Source organism: Lemur catta, chromosome 27 (assembly GCF_020740605.2).
Source record: "Lemur catta isolate mLemCat1 chromosome 27, mLemCat1.pri, whole genome shotgun sequence".
In the NCBI taxonomy this organism is placed as follows: domain Eukaryota; kingdom Metazoa; phylum Chordata; class Mammalia; order Primates; family Lemuridae; genus Lemur; species Lemur catta.
Window position 1 is genome coordinate 1,225,085 of NC_059154.1, and position 18,268 is coordinate 1,243,352.

The 18,268-nt window shown below is 48.5% G+C and overlaps 1 non-coding gene and 2 pseudogenes across 1 annotated transcript; all 3 read right to left on the reverse strand.

Moving 5' to 3' along the window:
- Positions 1-2,807: 2,807 nt before the first annotated feature.
- On the reverse strand, positions 2,808-2,926 carry LOC123627915. Its single transcript, XR_006731525.1, has one exon. It is a non-coding gene; the product is annotated as a 5S ribosomal RNA (ribosomal RNA).
- A 1,191-nt stretch (positions 2,927-4,117) lies between these two features.
- On the reverse strand, positions 4,118-4,236 carry LOC123627838 (annotated as a pseudogene).
- A 4,768-nt stretch (positions 4,237-9,004) lies between these two features.
- On the reverse strand, positions 9,005-9,123 carry LOC123627951 (annotated as a pseudogene).
- Between the last annotated feature and the right edge of the window lie 9,145 nt (positions 9,124-18,268).

The following is an 18,268-nucleotide window of genomic DNA, read 5'->3' on the forward strand; positions in this document are numbered from 1 at the left end:
TTATTTATTTATTTATTTATTTATTTATTTATTTATTTATTTATTTATTTTTAGTTTTTCCACGGAAAGTGCCGAGACATAGGTGCGAACTCAACAGTAGTGCATTTCAGCAGCATCTAGATCGTGGTCTCCGCCAACCATCGTTATTAAACGGTCCTAAGACTTACTGGAGACATAGGCTGACTTGAAGTCTGGGGCGGGAAACGGACGCTTCTTGTACTGGGAAGCGTGGATGCTATGATATCCAACAGGACGAGGGTCACGTCAAAAGACACAGGAACCAGAATGAGTAGACTCCCGTTTGCCAAACACAGGACGGTTTGATCGCCAGTAAGTATAATAATTGCAAGATATTGAAACACATTAGATACGTTTAAATCCGCGATGAAACCCCTCACAATGCGAAAGTAACTCGGGTCACTGCGGACAGCGGTAGGAAACAAAGGGAAATGGTGACAACCGGGGCTGCCCCCGACTAGTCGCGATGTATGGACACTCTTTCAAAAGACATCTCAACCCCTCACAAGGTAGGTACTGTATTTGGACTGGATCCAAAGAAACTGAAATGAGCGTGTGTGTCTCAGGGAAACGCAAACATTGAGTACTTGCTGTTATCTCTAATACGGTGAAATTTTTAGATGGAATAATGTGGCTGTGAGTACACTGAAAAATGGAAGAAAGCCTCTACCTTTGATAGAAACATATTGACTTTTTATCGATGGAGGGATATCATTAAGGGGATCATGAACTTAAGGTAGGAGGGGTATAAAGGAAACAAGATCTGGCCAGGGGTTGGTGATTTCTTGAGTCAGGGGAGTGAGAAAATATTCTACTATTCTTTCCGATTTTGTTTCTATTTCAAATTTCCCATCATGAAAAGTTTCCAAAGATACCATGAACAGGATCAAAAACAAGCTGCAAACAGGACAAGGTATCTGTAGCCCATATAATTGGCAAAATGTTACTGTTACAGAATATCTACGTTTTATATGCTTAATGCGCCTTTGGCCCTGTGTCCTCATTATTAGTCAAGGAAATACGGAATAAAAAATGAAGCCAGATATAGTTTCCAACTCACCAGATTGAGGAAACTTAAGAAACTGATCACTGTGTTGGCTTTGAGGAAAACTCTTGCACTCACCCTGCTGATATGGGAGGCGAAATTATAGAACCATTTGGAAAACAATGCAGCATAAATGGATATGAATAAACACTGGCATAATTCAGGAGCAAGCATATTCTCTGAGTAGCACGTACCAGAGAGAAGATAGGGCACATGTGACCAGGAAGCATCTAGGGTAATCCTCACGGGAGCCCCTTGTACACGGACCTAGTCAAAGATCGCATAAAGATACTTCGACTGATTCGTGCAGTGCCATTCTCTAGCAGCGCTGATGAACTGCAGCTTCCTGTGTAAGCAAGGAGTATTCTCCAAACAGAAGGTTTCCCCTGGCACACAAGTTACCCAGAAGGAATCCAGAATCGTTCCACATGTATTCTATAAACTGTGAAATTAACAAACTACCTCAATGAGATAGTCCTATAACAGAGAGCAAAAACTTTCAAAGGAAAAGCCAGGAAAAGGATGACAGTCGAGATGGGATTTGTTTGGGAGAAGCGTTTCTGTGGTTCCACGCCTTGAGGAAAAGATACACAGCGGCTTCCGACATATGCATCAACTCCCATTTTTATAAGGTGAGTGGTGGGGTTTTGGTACGGTTAATTCGATTTAATATAATAATCATACTGATAATCATGATCATTATTATCATTCTTTAACATACCCCTTTCCCAAATTAAAAGAAAAAGAGAAAGAAGCAGATAGTAAGTTTCTAGTTATACACCCTGCTTCAATTGGATTATTTATTAATTTGGGGGAAATGATTAGTTTGGGGACTCTGTGTCCGTCTATCGAGGACTACAGGATAGCCTCTCCATGGATTTGAGCCATCATGTACGTTTTTACTAAGTTTTCCATCGAAGTTGGCACCTTTGCCCCGTAGGTGCCGCGTAGATTTTCTGTGACTTTGAGTGTTATCCTTTTGAAAGATTGCATTCATTAGTGTGTATTGGCGAGGAAATAAGAAACATCGAAACTATCGATGGAATGTTGATTTCACCTAGAGCTATCTTGCTGGACTCCCCTAGGATTTCTACAGGTCTCCCGTGCATAGGGGAAAACATTCTATTTTGAGAACCGTAGGAGGTGAGGAAAATGAAGAAAGGTGATTTTCCTTTCCCACATATTATTAGTGTTTTCCCTTGTTGTAGTACATTTTTGGAGCGTCTCTTGCAGGATCGAACGGAAGGATTTCCTATCAACACCCTGGTCTTGCTCGTGACTTTCCAAAGAATGTTTCTACTTCTTAAGCCTTCAGAATATTTTCTAAAGATTTAGACGTTTGAAAAGTGTCTCTAGATGTCTTCGCATCTGGATTCTTGAATTATGTTACCGTGAACGAATAGCCAACTGTTTAGATTCTCTTCTTCTGCATATGTGGATAGGGTCCAATTTTTCCTTTCCTAGGGTGGTAACGTGGTCATCTCCTTGGACAACTTTAGACTGTGTCCTGAATTCAGAGCCGGTCGGTCAGAAGTTCCGGAGGCCCGGACCTGCGGCAGGTGTGTGAGGGGCGACAGCCTCGGGGACTGAGCCTCCACATCTCCAATCTGACCCTCTCTCCAGGGGCCACGGGGCAGGGTCCGGGCCGGCCGGGGGCGGGAGCCGGGGCGGGCGCGGAGGGCGAAGGCCCCCCCCTCCCCTTCCCAGCCCAGGGGGGCGGGACAGAAAAAGAGGCAGAGCAAAAAGCCTACGGCACCCGGGATTCCCAGGCGGTCTCCCATCCAAGTACTAACCGGGCCCGACCCTGCTTAGCTTCCGAGATCAGACGAGATCGGGCGCGTTCAGGGTGGTCTGGCCGTAGACGACGGCGGCCGCCCCCGGACGCCTCAAGAGCCCGAGCTGCTGCGACGCGTCCCTCCCTGCGCAATCGGGTGCCTCCCGCCGCCCTGGCCCTTCGCTAGCCCACCTGCCCGGATCGGGGTGGGGGTGGGGGGCCAGGCGGAGCCTGACGGGTCTCGCGCGCGCACCCTCCCACCCCCACCCAAACCACGGACGCACCGCCGTCCCACACCCCGAGGAGCAGACCCGCGGGCACGCGCGCAGGGACAGGCTTCCACGCGTGGGAGCGGAGGGCCGGAGCCGGAGAGTGCGCGAGAGAGGGCCCTCCGCCGGCCCACGCGAGGGCACGGTGGGGAGGGGCTTTGGGGCGGGGCCGGGAGGAGGAGGCAGGGCCCTGCCTGCCGCTGGTCCGTCACCCGGAGGTCCTGAAGATCTGCAGTGTCCCCCCCCACCCCGCCACCCCACCCCCGTCTGGGGAGGACCGTTCTGCCCCGATTCCCCTCAGGGCCTGCGTGTGGCAGCAGCCCCCGCGGGGGGGCGGGGGGCGGCACGGGGGGCCAGAGCCGGCTATCCTGTGGCCCGGTGGGGTGGGGTTTGGGGTGTGTAGCCAGGGGTCAAGGGGCCGGTGGGTGGTTTGGGTTTGGGTGCCTGCGCTCCGTGTGCTGTTGTGTGTCCTCTCTGCCCAGGTGGCCAGCGACTCGCCCTGTGCGGCGCGCCGGTGTGTCTCTCGGGAGCCCCGTCAGCGGCGAGGAGCCCGCCCGGCGTGAGGCCCGGGCCCGAGGCCCGGGTGTGCGGCGGAGAGAAAGTGCACGGCGGGCCGGGTGTCCGGGGGCCCAGGACACGGTTTGCCGCCGTGGGCTGTCCCGCGCCGGGTGTACGCGATGTCCCGGAGTGCTGGGCGGCGGGTGCGGGGTCGGGGGGAGAGGAGACCCAGCGGCACTTAGGGATCCCGCCGCCCGGCCCCGGCCCGGTGTGGGGCCCAGGGTTGGGGCTCTGCTGCCGGCCCAACGGAACGCCTGGGACGCTCTGCCGCTGCCGCCACCTGGCGGTGGTGCTGCAGCGGGGGAGAGGGGAGGAAGCCCCGGGCGGGGGCAGCGGGTCGCGCCGAAGGGGGGGAGGGGCCGGGGCCCGAGGGCGAAAGTGGGGGCGGGCGCAGAAGGCGGAGGGCCCCCCCACCCCCGACACCCCGGCGGGCGGGACAAAAGAAGAAGCAAAAGCCTACAGCACCCGGTATTCCCAGGCGGTCTCCCATCCAAGTACTAACCGGACCCGACCCTGCTTAGCTTCCCAGACCAGACGAGATCGGGCACGTTCAGGGTGCTATGGCCCTAGACGGCAGCGGCCGTCCCCGGACGCCTCGAGAGGCCCAGCTGCTACGCGGCCCTCCCGGCCCAGCGCCCCCCACCCGACCCCGCGCCCTCCTGCTGCCCAGTAGCCTTCAGAGCATCGCTCTCTAGCTGCTACATACACACCAAACACTCAACACTTTGCCACACACACATACACCAATGACAACAAAATTCAAACACTCAATAGCACATCTATTCGAAGCACGGAGGACACAAACGGGAGGACAATGTGTGACTTGTCACATTCTACAGACGTCAGGAGCCCACATGAAGGCTCAGGGAAATATGCCAAAGGAGTGTGACGTGGCTCACAGCTCCTTGGACATGAGCAGACTGGCTTCGGCGGACGGCAGCTCTTACATTTTCACAGTGGAGCCGGAACAAGAGAAGGTTCCTTCCTCGCCTTTCCTACTTCATGCAGTAGGAACCAGTCCACGGTTCTATGGTGCATGGCTACGGTTATTCTGTGGGATCCTGCAAAGGAGAAATGCTGTTGGTGTCTTTGCGTACTGGGAATCTGGGTGTGAGAGGAAGAGGTGAAATCGATAAAGTAATGTAAAAAAACTCTCAGTTCTCAGTTTGAACTTGGATTATCAGTGTAAACACAATGTGTTTTCCTGTAATTTTCTTTTCTTTTCTTTCTTTCTTTCTTTCTGTCTTTCTTTTTTTTTTTTTAAGTTTTTCCATGGAAAGTGCTGAGACATAGGTGCGAACTCTACACTAGTGCATTTATTTCACCAGCATCTAGATCGTGGTCTCCGCCAGCCATCGTTATTAAACGGTCCTAAGACTTACTGGAGACATAGGCTGACTTGAAGTCTGGGACGGGAAACGCACGCTTCTCATACTGGGAAGCGCGGATGCTGTGATATCCAACAGGACGAGGGTCACGTCAAAAGACACAGGAACCAGAATGAGTAGACTCCCGTTTGCCAAACACAGGACGGTTTGATCGCCAGCAAGTCTAATAATTGCAAGATATAGAAACACGTTAAATACGTTTAAATCCACGATGAAACCCCTCACAATGCAAAAATAGCTCGGGTCACTGCGGACAGCGGTAGGAAACAAAGGGAAATGGTGACAACCGGGGCTGCCCCCGACTAGTCGCGATGTATGGACACTCTTTCAAAAGACATCTCAACCCCTCACAAGGTATGGACTGTATTTGGACTGGATTCAAAGAAACTGAAATGAGCGTGTGTGTCTCAGGGAAACGCAAACATTGAGTACTTGCTGTTATCTCTAACACGGTGAAATTTTTAGATGGAATAATGTGGCTGTGAGTACACTGAAAAATGGAAGAAAGCCTCTACCTTTGATAGAAACATATTGACTTTTTATCGATGGAGGGATATCATTAAGGGGATCATGAACTTAAGGTAGGAGGGGTATAAAGGAAACAAGATCTGGCCAGGGGTTGGTGATTTCTTGAGTCAGGGTAGTGAGAAAGTATTCTACTATTCTTTCCGATTTTGTTTCTATTTCAAATTTTCCATAATAAAAAGTTTCCAAAGATACCACGAAGAGGGTCAAAAACAAGCTTCAAACAGGACACGGTATCTGTAGCCCATATAATTGGCAAAATATTACTGTTACAGAATATCTACATTTAATACGCTTAATACACCTTTGGCCCCGTGTCCTCATTATTAGTCAAGGAAATACAGAATAAAAAATGAAGCCAGACATAGTTTCCAACTCACCAGATTGAGGAAACTTAAGAAACTGATCACTGTGTTGGCTTTGAGGAAAACTCTTGCACACACCCTGCTGATATGGGAGGCGAAATTATAGAACCATTTGGAAAACAATGTAGCCTAAGTGGATATGAATAAACACTGGCATAATTCAGGAGCAAGCATATTCTCTGAGTAGCATGTACCAGAGAGAAGATAGGGCACATGTGACCAGGAATCATGTAGGGTAATCCGCACGGGAGCCCCTGGTACACGGACCTAGTCAAAGATCGGATAAGGATACTTCGACTGATTCGTGCAGTGCCATTCTCTAGCAGCGCTGATGAACTGCATGCAGCTTCCTGTGTAAGCGAGGAGTATTCTCCAATCAGAAGTTTTCCCCTGGCACACAAGTTACCCAGAAGGAATCCAGAATGGTTCCACATGTATTCTATAAACTGTGAAATTAACAAACTACCTCAATGAGATAGTCCTATAACAGAGAGCAAAATCTTTCAAAGGAAAAGCAAGGAAAAGGATGACAGTCGAGATGGGATTTGTTTGGGAGAAGCGTTTTTGTGGTTCCACGCCTTGAGAAAAAGATACACAGCGGCTTCCGACATATGCATCAACTCCCATTTTTATAAGGTGAGTGGTGGGGTTTTGGTACGGTTAATTCGATTTAATATAATAATCATAATGATAATCATGATCATTATCATCATTCTTTAACATATCCCTTTCCCAAATTAAAAGAAAAAGAGAAAGAAGCAGATTGTAAGTTTCTAGTTATAAACCCTGTTTAAATTGGATTATTTATTAATGTGGGGGAAATGATTAGTTTGGGGACTCTGTGTCCGTCTATGGAGGACTACGGGATAGCCTCTCCATCGATTGGAGCCATCATGTACGTTTTTGCTAAGTTTTCCATCGAAGTTGGCACCTTTGCCCCGTAGGTGCTGTGTGGATTTTCTGTGACTTTGAATGTTATCCTTTTGAAGAATTGCATTCATTATTGTGTATTTGCGAGGAAATAAGAAGTATCGAAACTATCGATCGAATGTTGATTTCATCTAGAGCTATCTTGCTGGACTCACCTAGGATTTCTACAGGTCTCCCGCGCATAGGGGCAAACATTCTATTTTGAGAACCGTAGGAGGTGAGGAAAATGAAGAAAGGTGATTTTCCTTTCCCATATATTGTTAGTGTTTTCCCTTGTTGTAGTATGTTTTTGGAGCGTCTCTTGCAGTATCGAACAGAAGGATTTCCTATCGACACCCTGGTCTTGCTCGTGACTGTCCAAAGAATGTTTCTACTTCTTAAGCCTTCAGAATATTTTCTAAAGATTTAGACGTTTGAAAAGTGTTTCTAGATGTCTTCGCATCTGGATTCTTAAGTTATGTTCCCGTGAACGGATAGCCAACTCTTTAGATTCTCTTCTTCTGCATATATGGATAGGATCCAATTTTTCCTTTCCCAGGGTGGTAACGTGGTCATCTCCTTGGACAACTTTAGACTGTGTCCTGAATTCAGAGCCGGTCGGTCAGAAGTTCCGGAGGCCCGGGCCTGCGGCAGGTGTGTGAGGGGCGACAGCCTCGGGGACTGAGCCTCCACATCTCCAATCTGACCCTCTCTCCAGGGGCCACGGGGCGGGGTCCGGGCCGTCCGGGGGCGGGAGCCCGGGCGGGCGCGGAGGGCGAAGGCCCCCCCTCCCCTTCCCAGCCCACGGGGGCGGGGCAGAAAGAGAGGCAGAGCAAAAAGCCTATGGCACCCGGGACCCGGGACTCCCAGGCGGTCTCCCATCCAAGTACTAACCGGGCTCGACCCTGCTTAGCTTCGAGATGAGACGAGATCGGGCGCGTTCAGGGTGGTCTGGCCGTAGACGACGGCGGCTGCCCCCGGACGCCTCAAGAGGCCGAGCTGCTGCGACACGTCCCTCCCTGCGCAGTCGGGTCCCTCCCGCCGCCCTGGCCCTTCGCTAGCCCACCTGCCCGGATCGGGGTGGGGGTGGGGGGCCAGGCGGAGCCTGACGGGTCTCGCGCGCGCACCCTCCCACCCCCACCCAAACCACGGACGCACCGCCGTCCCACACCCCGAGGAGCAGACCCACGGGCACGCGCGCAGGGACAGGCTTCCACGCGTGGGAGCGGAGGGCCGGAGCCGGAGAGTGCGCGAGAGAGGGCCCTCCGCCGGCCCACGCGAGGGCACGGTGGGGAGGGGCTTTGGGGCGGGGCCGGGAGGAGGAGGCAGGGCCGTGCCTGCCGCTGGTCCATCACCCGGAGGTCCTGAAGATCTGCAGTGTCCCCCCCCACCCCGCCACCCCACCCCCTTCTGGGGAGGACCGTTCTGCCCCGATTCCCCTCAGGGCCTGCGTGTGGCAGCAGCCCCCGCGGGGGGGCGGGGGGCGGCGCGGGGGGCCATAGCCGGCTATCCTGTGGCCCGGTGGGGTGGGGTTTGGGGTGTGTAGCCAGGGGTCAAGGGGCCGGTGGGTGGTTTGGGTTTGGGTGCGTGCGCTCCGTGTGCTGTTGTGTGTCCTCTCTGCCCAGGTGGCCAGCGACTCGCCCTGTGCGGCGCGCCGGTGTGTCTCTCGGGAGCCCCGGCGGCGGCGAGGAGCCCGCCCGGCGTGAGGCCCGGGCCCGAGGCCCGGGTGTGCGGCGGAGAGAAAGTGCACGGTGGGCCGGGTGTCCGGGGGCCCAGGACACGGTTTGCCGCCGTGGGCTGTCCCGCGCCGGGTGTACGCGATGTCCCGGAGTGCGTGGCGGCGGGTGCGGGGTCGGGGGGAGAGGAGACCCAGCGGCACTTAGGGATCCCGCCGCCCGGCCCCGGCCCGGTGTGGGGCCCAGGGTTGGGGCTCCGCTGCCGGCCCAACGGAACGCCTGGGACGCTCTGCCGCTGCCGCCACCTGGCGGTGGTGCTGCAGCGGGGGAGAGGGGAGGAAGCCCCGGGCGGGGGCAGCGGGTCGCGCCGAGGGGGGGGAGGGGCCGGGGCCCGAGGGCGATAGTGGGGGCGGGCGCAGAAGGCGGGGGCCCCCCCACCCCCAACCCCCCGGCGGGCGGGACAAAAGAAGAAGCAAAAGCCTACAGCACCCGGTATTCCCAGGCGGTCTCCCATCCAAGTACTAACCGGGCCCGACCCTGCTTAGCTTCCCAGATCAGACGAGATCGGGCACGTTCAGGGTGCTATGGCCCTAGACGGCAGCGGCCGTCCCCGGACGCCTCGAGAGGGCCAGCTGCTACGCGGCCCTCCCGGCCCAGCGCCCTCCACCAGACCCCGCGCCCTCCTGCTGCCCAGTAGCCTTCAGAGCCTTACTCTCTAGCTGCTATATACACACCACTCAACACTTTGCCACAAACACATACACCAATGACAACAAAATTCAAACACTCAATAGCACATCTATTCAAAGCATGGAGTACACAAACGGGAGGACAATGTGTGACTTTTCAGATTCTACAGACGTCAGGAGCCCCCATGAAGGCTCAGGGAAATATTCCAAAGAAGTGTGACGTGGCTCAGAGCTCCTTGGACATGACCAGACTGGCTTCGGCGGACGGCAGCTCTTACATTTTCGCAGTGGAGAAGCCGGAAAAGTAGAAAGTTCATTCCTCGCCTTTCCTACTTCATGCAGTAGGAACCAGTCCACGGTTATATGGTGCATGGCTACGATTATTCTGTGGGATCCTGCAAAGAAGAAATGCTGTTGGTGTCTTTGGGGACTGGGAATTTGGGTGTGAGAAGAAGAGGTGAAATCGATCAAGTAATGTAAAAAAACTCTCAGTTCTCCGTTTGAACTTGGATTATCAGTGGAAACTCAATGTGTTTTCCTGTAATTTTTTTTTCTTTTCTTCCTTTATTTTTACTTTTTTTTTTTTTAGTTTTTCCATGGAATGTGCCGAGACATAGGTGTGAACTCAACAGTAGTGCATTTCACCAGCATCTAGATCGTGGTCTCCACCAACCATCGTTATTAAAGGGTCCTAAGACTTACTGGAGACATAGGCTGACTTGAAGTCTGGGGCAGGAAACGGACGCTTCTTATACTGGGAAGCGTGGATGCTATGATATCCAACAGGACGAGGGTCACGTCAAAAGACACAGGAACCAGAATGAGTAGACTCTCACACTTCATCCAAATTTGAGTTTAGCAGGCCTACAAAACACCTCCAGAGAGTTGCTTTCTCTAGATGATTGTAATCTTTCGTATAAAAGACTCTCGAACATATTCCAAACTACACTTTAGCATGCCTACAAGACGCCAGCCCAGAGTTCAATTCCCTGCCTGAATGTAAACATTTCCTTTATGTTATTCTCCTACTTTTTCCAAACTACAGTTCAGTATGCCTAAAAACCACCACTCCAACATTGCTTTATCTGAGTGATTGTAAGCATTCCTATATATGACTCTTACACTTCATTGAAAATAGAGTTTAGCAGGCCTACAAAACACTCCCCGAGAGTTCCTTTCTCTAGGTCTCTGTAAGCTTCCCTACATATGACTCTCGAATTTTCTCCAAACTATAGTTTAGCATGCGTACAAACGCTACCACATAGTTGCTCTCTCTGCCTGAATGTAAGTGTTCATATATAAGACTCGTACTTCTTCCAAACTAAACTTTAGGATGCCTAAAAACCAACACCCCATCAATGCTTTCTCTGAGTGAATGTAAGCGTTCCCATATATGACTCTCGCACTTCTTCCACAGTAGAGTTTAGCAGGCTTAAAAGTCACTCTCTCTCCCCGGAGAGTTGCTTTCTCTAAGCAACTGTAAGCTTTCCTATATATTACTCTTGAACTTCTTCCACACTAGAGATTAGCATGCTTACAAAACACCACCCCATAGTTGTTTTCTCTGCGTGAATATAAGTCTTCCCATATACGACTCTCACACCTCATCCAAAGTAGTATTGAGAAGACCTAACAAGCACACCTCGAGAGTTGTTTTCTCTAAATAATTCAAGCTTTCCTATATATTACTCTTGAACTTCTTCCAAACTAGAGATTTGCATGCCTACCGAACATCACCCCATAGTTGCTTTCTCTGAGCGAATGTAACTATCCCATGTATGACTTTCACACTTCATTCAAACTAGAGTTTAGTGTTCCTACAAACCACCACCATGACATTGCTTTCTCTGAGTGAATATAAGCCTTCCCATGTATGACTCACACTTCATCCAAATTAGAGTTCAACAGGCCTACAAACCACCTCCAGAGAGTTGCTTTCTCTACGTTTCTGTAATCTTTCCTATATAAGACTCTCAAACTTATTCCAAACTACAGTTTAGCATGCTTACAAAACATCACCCCATAGTTGAATTCTCTGTGTGAATGTAAGCGTTCCTACACATGATTCTCCTACTTTGTCCAAACTACAGTTCGGTCTTCCTAAAAACCACCACTTCAACGTTGCTTTAAGCTTAGTGTATGTAAGCGTTCCCATATATGTCTCTTACACTTCTTTTAAAGTAGAGTTTAGCAGGCCTACAAAACACTCCCTGAGATTTCCTTTCTCTAAGTCACTGTAAGCTTCCCTACATATGACTCTCGAAATTCTACCAAACTACAGTTTAGCATGTGTACAAACAATACCCCATAGTTGCTTTCTCTGTGTGAATGTAAGCGTTCCTATATATGACCCTTGTACTTCTTCCAAACTACAGTTCAGTATGGCTACAAACCACCAACCCATCATTGCTTTCTCTGAGTCAATGTAAGCTTTCCCATATATGAGTCTCACACTTAATCCAAAATGTTTAGCAGACCTTCATTCCTATATATGACTCTCACACTTCATCCAAACTAGAGCTTAGAATGCCTAGAAAACAGCACTCAAAATTGCTTTCTCTGTGTGAATGTAAGCGTTCCTATATATGACTCTCGCACTTCTTCGAACTACATTTTAGTGTGCCTACAGATCACCACCCCCCATCATTGCTTTCTCTGAGTGAATGTAAACGTTCCCATATAAGACTTTAGTACTTCTTCCAAAGTAGCGTTTAGCAGGCCTAAAACCCACCCCCCGAGAGTTACTTTCTCTAAGTGACTGTAACCTATATTACTCTTGAGCTTCTTCCAAAATAGTGATTAGCATACTTAAAAAACACTACCCCATAGTTGCTTTTTATGCGTGAATGTAAGAGATGCTATATATGACTCGTACGTCTTCCAAACTAGAGTTTAATATGCACACAAACCACCAACACAGCGTTGCTTTGTCTGAGTGAATGGACGCATTCCCATATATGACTCATACGTCAACCAACATACGGTTCAACAGAGAAAGCAACAGTGGGGTGGTGTTTCGTAGGCCCTCAATAATCTAGTTTGGATGAAGTGTGAGAGTCATATATAAGAAAGCTGAGAGTTACTTAGAGAAAGCAACTCTCGAGATGTGGAATGCAGGTCTGCTAAACTCTATCCTAACACTTAACTTAACCCCTAACCCTAACTGTAAACCTTACCCCTAAACCTAACTGTCAGCACTTTAACACTTAACATTGGACATAACTCTAGCCATTAACCCTAACCCTAACACTTAATGGTAACCCTAACCCTAATCCTTAAACCTAATCCTAAATCTTACAACAAATACTAACCCTAACCTCAATTCCTAACCTTAACCCTAACCCCTAAACCTAAATCTAACACAAAAACCGAACCCTTACACTAAAACCTAAACCTGAACCCTCACACTAACCCTAACCCCTAAAGGCAAACCCCTAACACTAAACCTAACCCTAACCTAAACATAACCCTAGACCTAAACTTAACCCTAACCCTAACTCTAGCCCTAGCCCTAGCCCTAGCCATAACCCTAACCCTAAACCTAACCCTAACCCTAAACCTAGCCCTAGCCCTAGCCCTAATCCTAGACCTTTCCCTACCCCAAAACCTAAACCCAAGCCTAGCCCTAAACCGAGCCCTAAACCTAGCCCTATACATAGGCCTAGCCCTAACCAAAATCCTAACCCTACCTCTAACCCTAGCCCAAACCCTAGCCGTAGCCCTAGCCCTAGCACTAACCATTGCTCTAGACCGAAACCTGGCCCTAGCCCTAGACCTAGCACTAACCATAGCCCTCGCCCTAGCCCTGACCATAACCTTAACCCTAACCCTAATCCTAGCCTTAGCACTAGCCCTAGGCCTAGCCCTAAACCTAAACCTTGCCCTAACACTAACACTATCCTTAATCCTATCCCTAACACTAACCCAAACAACCCTAACACCTAAACTACACCTAACCCTAACCATAACCCTAATCCTAACCTTAACAGCCCTAACCTCTACCCTAACCCTAACACTGAAACTTAACCCTAACCCTAACCCCAAACCCTAAGCGTAACCATAACACTAACTGCTAAACCTAACCCTAATGCTAACCCTAACCCCTAACCCTAAACCTAACCCTAGCCCTAGCCCTAGCCCTAGGCCTAGCCCTAAACCTAACTCTAGCCCTAACCCTAACACTATCCTTAACCCTATCCTTAACACTAACCCAAACAACCTTAACCCTTAACACTAAACATAACCCTAAACCTAACCATAACCCTAACCTTAAAAACCCTAACTCCTAACTCTAACCCTAACCCCTAAACCTAACCACAACCCTAACCCCAAACCCTAAGCCTAACCGTAACCCTAACTGCTAACCCTAACCCTAACGCTAACCGTAACCCAAACCCTAACCACTAGTCTTAAATCTAATCCTAAGCCTAACCACTAAACTTAACTCTAATCCTAACCCTAACCCTAAAGCAAAAGGTAACCCTAAAACTAAACGTAACTCTAACACCAAACCCTAAACTGAACCCCTAATCCTAACCCTAACCCTAACATTACCCTTAAACCCTAACCCTAAACTAACCCGTAACCCCTAAGGCTAAACATAACCCTAACGCTAACTCTAAACTCTAACCCTAACGCTAAGACTTACCCTAACAATAACCGTAACCCCTAATCCATAACCCTTACCTTAACCCTAACCCTTGCCTTAACCCTAGCCATAGCCCTATCCCTGACCCTAATGCTAACACTAACCCTCAACACTAACACTAACCCTAACCCTAAACCCAACACCTAACCATAAACCTAAGCCTAAGCCTGGCCCTAGACCTAAGCCTAACCCTAACTCTAGTCCTAAACCTAGCCCTTAAAGCTAGCCCTAGACATAGGCCTAGCCCTAACCATAATCCTAACCCTAACCCTAACCCTAGCCCTAGCGCTAGCCGAAGCCCTAGCCCTAGCACTAACACTTGCCCTAGACCTAACCTGAGCCCTAGGCCTAGACTTAGCCATAAACATAGCCCTAGCCATAGCCCTGACCCTAACACTAACCCTAAACCTAATCCTAGGCCTAGACCTAGCCCAAGGCCTAGACCTTAACCTAACTTTAGCCCTAAAACTAACATTATCCCTAATACTATCCCTAACACTAATCCTAACAATCCTAACCCCTAACAATAAACCTAACCCTAACCATAACCCTAAGCTTAACAGCCCTAACCCCTAACCCTAACCCTAACCCCAACCCTAACACTAACCCTAACCCTAACCGCAAACACTTACCACTAAACCTAACCCTAACACCTACCCCTAACACTAACCCTAACAACCCGAAACCTAATCCTAAATCTAACACCTAAACTTAACTCTAAACCTAACCCAAGCCCTAAACCTAAAGTTAACACTAAACCTAAACTTAAACCTGACCCCAAACCCTAAACTTAACCCCTAATCCTAACCTAACCCTACCGCTAAGCCTAACCCTAAACCATAACCATAACCCTGACACCTAACCCTAAGCCTAATATAATGCTTAAACCCTAAACATAATGCTAAGCCCTAACCCCTAACGCTAACCATAACCTCTAACCCTAACCCTAATGCTAAGATTAACCCTAACAATAACCATAACCCCTAATCCGTAAACCTAAACCTAAACCTAACCCTAACAACACTAACCTGAACCCTAACCGCTAACCCTAACCCCTAACAATAGCACTATCCCTAACCTTAACGCTAAAACATAACCCTAATCCGAAACCTAACCCTTACCCTAACCATAACCCCAAAACCTAACCGTAACCCTAAGCCTAAGCCTGGACCTAGCCCTAACCCTAACCCTAACCCTAGACCTAATCCTCACCCTAACCCTACCAGTAGCCCTAGCACTAGTCCTAGCCATAACACTAACTCTAAACCTAACCTTAGCCTTAACCCTAACCCTAACACTAGCCCTAACCCTAACCCTAACCCTCGCCCTAGCCCTAGCTCTAGCCCAAACCCTAGCACTAACCCTAGCCCTAACCCTAACCCTAACCCTAGCCCTAGCCCTAACCCTAGCCCTAACACTAGCCCTAGCCCTAGCCCTAGACCTAGCCCTAACTCTAACTCTAAACCTACCCCTAATCCTAACCCTAACATTTAAACCTAATCCTAACCCTTAACCCTAATCTTAACCCTTTACCCTAACCCTAACCAATAACCCTAACACTAACCCCTAACTGGAAACCTTACCCTGACCTTAACCCCTAACCCTAACACTTAATGCCTAACCCTAACACTAATCCCAAACTCTAACCCCTAACCCCTACCCTTAACACTAACCCTATCCTCTATCACCAAACCCCTAACCATAACCCTAACAATTAACCCTCACCGTTTAACGCGTTAAAGCTCACCCTAACCTGAAACCTAACAGTTAATTCTAAACTTAACCTTATCCAGTAACCCTAACTGTAAACCTAACCCTAACTCTTAACCCAAAACCTACACTAACTGTTAAACTTAACCCTAACCCTTAACCCTAACGCTAACACTAACCTTAACCCTAATACTAACCCTTAATCCTAACAGAAAACTAACCCTTAACCCTAACCCTAACCCTTAACCCTAATCCTCACTCTTAACCCTAACCGAAAACCCTAACCTTAACACTTAACCATAAACCTAACCCTAACCGTTAAGCCTAAACCTAACACAAACACTTAACCCTAATACTAACCCTTAACCCTAACCCTAACCTTACCATTAACCCTAAACCTAAACCTTAATGTAACCCCCAGCCCTAACTGTAAACCTTGCCCCTAACCCTAACCGTCAACATTCATCCTAGCCGTTAACACTCAATCTAAACCTAACCCTTAACCCTACTCCTAACCCTTACCCCTAACCATAAACCTAACCCATATTAACCCTAACACTAACCCCTAGCCCTAAACCTAACCCTAAACCCTAACCCTTACCTAACACCTCACCCTTAACCCTCACACTAACCCTAAACACTAACCTCAAACCTCTAACCCTAACCCTAACACTTAACCCTAAGACTAATCGTTAAACCTCACCCTAACCCTTAACCCTAAACCTAACCCTAACCATTAAACCTAACCCTGCCCCTTAACCTTAACCCTATCACAAACCCCTAACCCTAAACCTAACCCCTAACCCTAACACTATGAACCCCAATCCTAACTCTAACACCTAACCCTAAAAATAATCCTTAATGCTAACCATAACGCTAACCCGAAAACTTGACCCTAACCCTAAAGCCTAACCCTAACCCTTAACCATAACCCTAACACTTAACTGTAACCCTAGTCCTGACCTTAACACTTTAACCTACCCTTAAACCAAACCCATAACCTTAACCCTAAACTTCACCCTTAACCTTAAACCTAACCATAAAGGTAACCCTAACATTAACCTTTAAACCTAACGTTAACCCTAACCCTTAAATCTAATCTTAACACTTATCGCTAACTGTGACTCCTAGCACTAACACTGAATACTAACCGTATTCCTAACCCTAACGCTATGTCCTAAACCCAACACTTAACCCCTAACCCTAACATATACCCCAAACCTTAACCCCTAACACCTAACCCTAACAATAACCCTAACCCCTAATCCCAAAACCCTAACCCTAACCCTAATGGTTAACACTCACCCTTACTCTTAACCCTAACCCTAACACTTAACCCTAAGACTGTTAACTCTAACCATAACACTTAAGCCTAACCCTAATGCTTAACCCTAACCATTAACCCTAACCCTAATCATAACACTTAACCCTAAACCTAAACCTAACTGTTAACCCTAACCCTAAACCTTAACCCTAACTCTTAACCTTAATACTATCCCTTAACCCTAAACCTACCCTTTAAACCTAATCCTAACGCTTAACCCTAACCACTAACACGAACCCTAACCATTAACCCTAACCCTAACCATTAACACTCACCCTAAAACTTAACACTAACCCTAACCCTATCACTTAACCCTAATCCTTAACCCTAACCCTAACACCTACTGCCTAAACCTAACACCCTAACCCTTAAAATCTAACTCCTAACCCTAACACTAACCCTATCCCCTAACCACAAACCCCTAACCCTAACCATAACCATAATTCTCACACTTCTTCCATTCTCGGTGTTAAGCAAACCTACAATCATCCCATGCCATGCGTGAAAGGAGGCTCTGCCACTGTGTCCTGCATGAAACCCACGGGCCCATACCCAGTGTATGATAGAGGGGGTTCCCGGCGACAATCCCAGCCCTGTAACCCACCACCCTAGTGCAGCCAGGACATGTGCCCTAAGCATAAACTCTACCCCTAACCCATAAACCTACCTCGAAACATAACACCTAAACCTAAATCGATTGCTCACGGTAACACGTAAACCTAATCCTAACCATAACTTAATCCCATAAAAATACCTTAATGCATGACTTACCCTGACAACAGCCCCTATCCCATAATTGTAACCCTAACTCCTACCCATAAACGTAACACCTAAACCCTAACCCTTACCCTAAAGCCTAGACCTAACCTAACCCTAAACCTACACTAACCCATAACCCTAACCCTAACCCCTTACCCTAACACTAACCTGGGACCCTGATCCTAACCCTAAACCCTAACCCTAACCATAACCCTTAACTCTAACACTAACCTGTACCTGAAGTTTTAACCATAAACCTAAAACTAAAGCACAAACCGTAACCATAGCCCTGAACCCTAAACCTTACCTAACCGTTACCCTTAACCTAAACCTAAACCTTAACCCTAACTCCTAACCTTAACCCTAACACTTATCCGTAACCCTAACAGTTAACCTTCACCCTAGCCCTTAACCCTGACCCTAACCCTAACACTTAACCCTAACCCACACCCTTACCCATAAACCTAACACTAACCTTTAATCCTAACCCTAACCCTAAAACTAACCCCTAGTCCTAACCCTAACACTAACCCTAACCCTAAACCCAACCCTAACTCCTAATCCCTAACCCTCACACTAACCCTAACCCCTAACCCGAAACCTTGACCCCT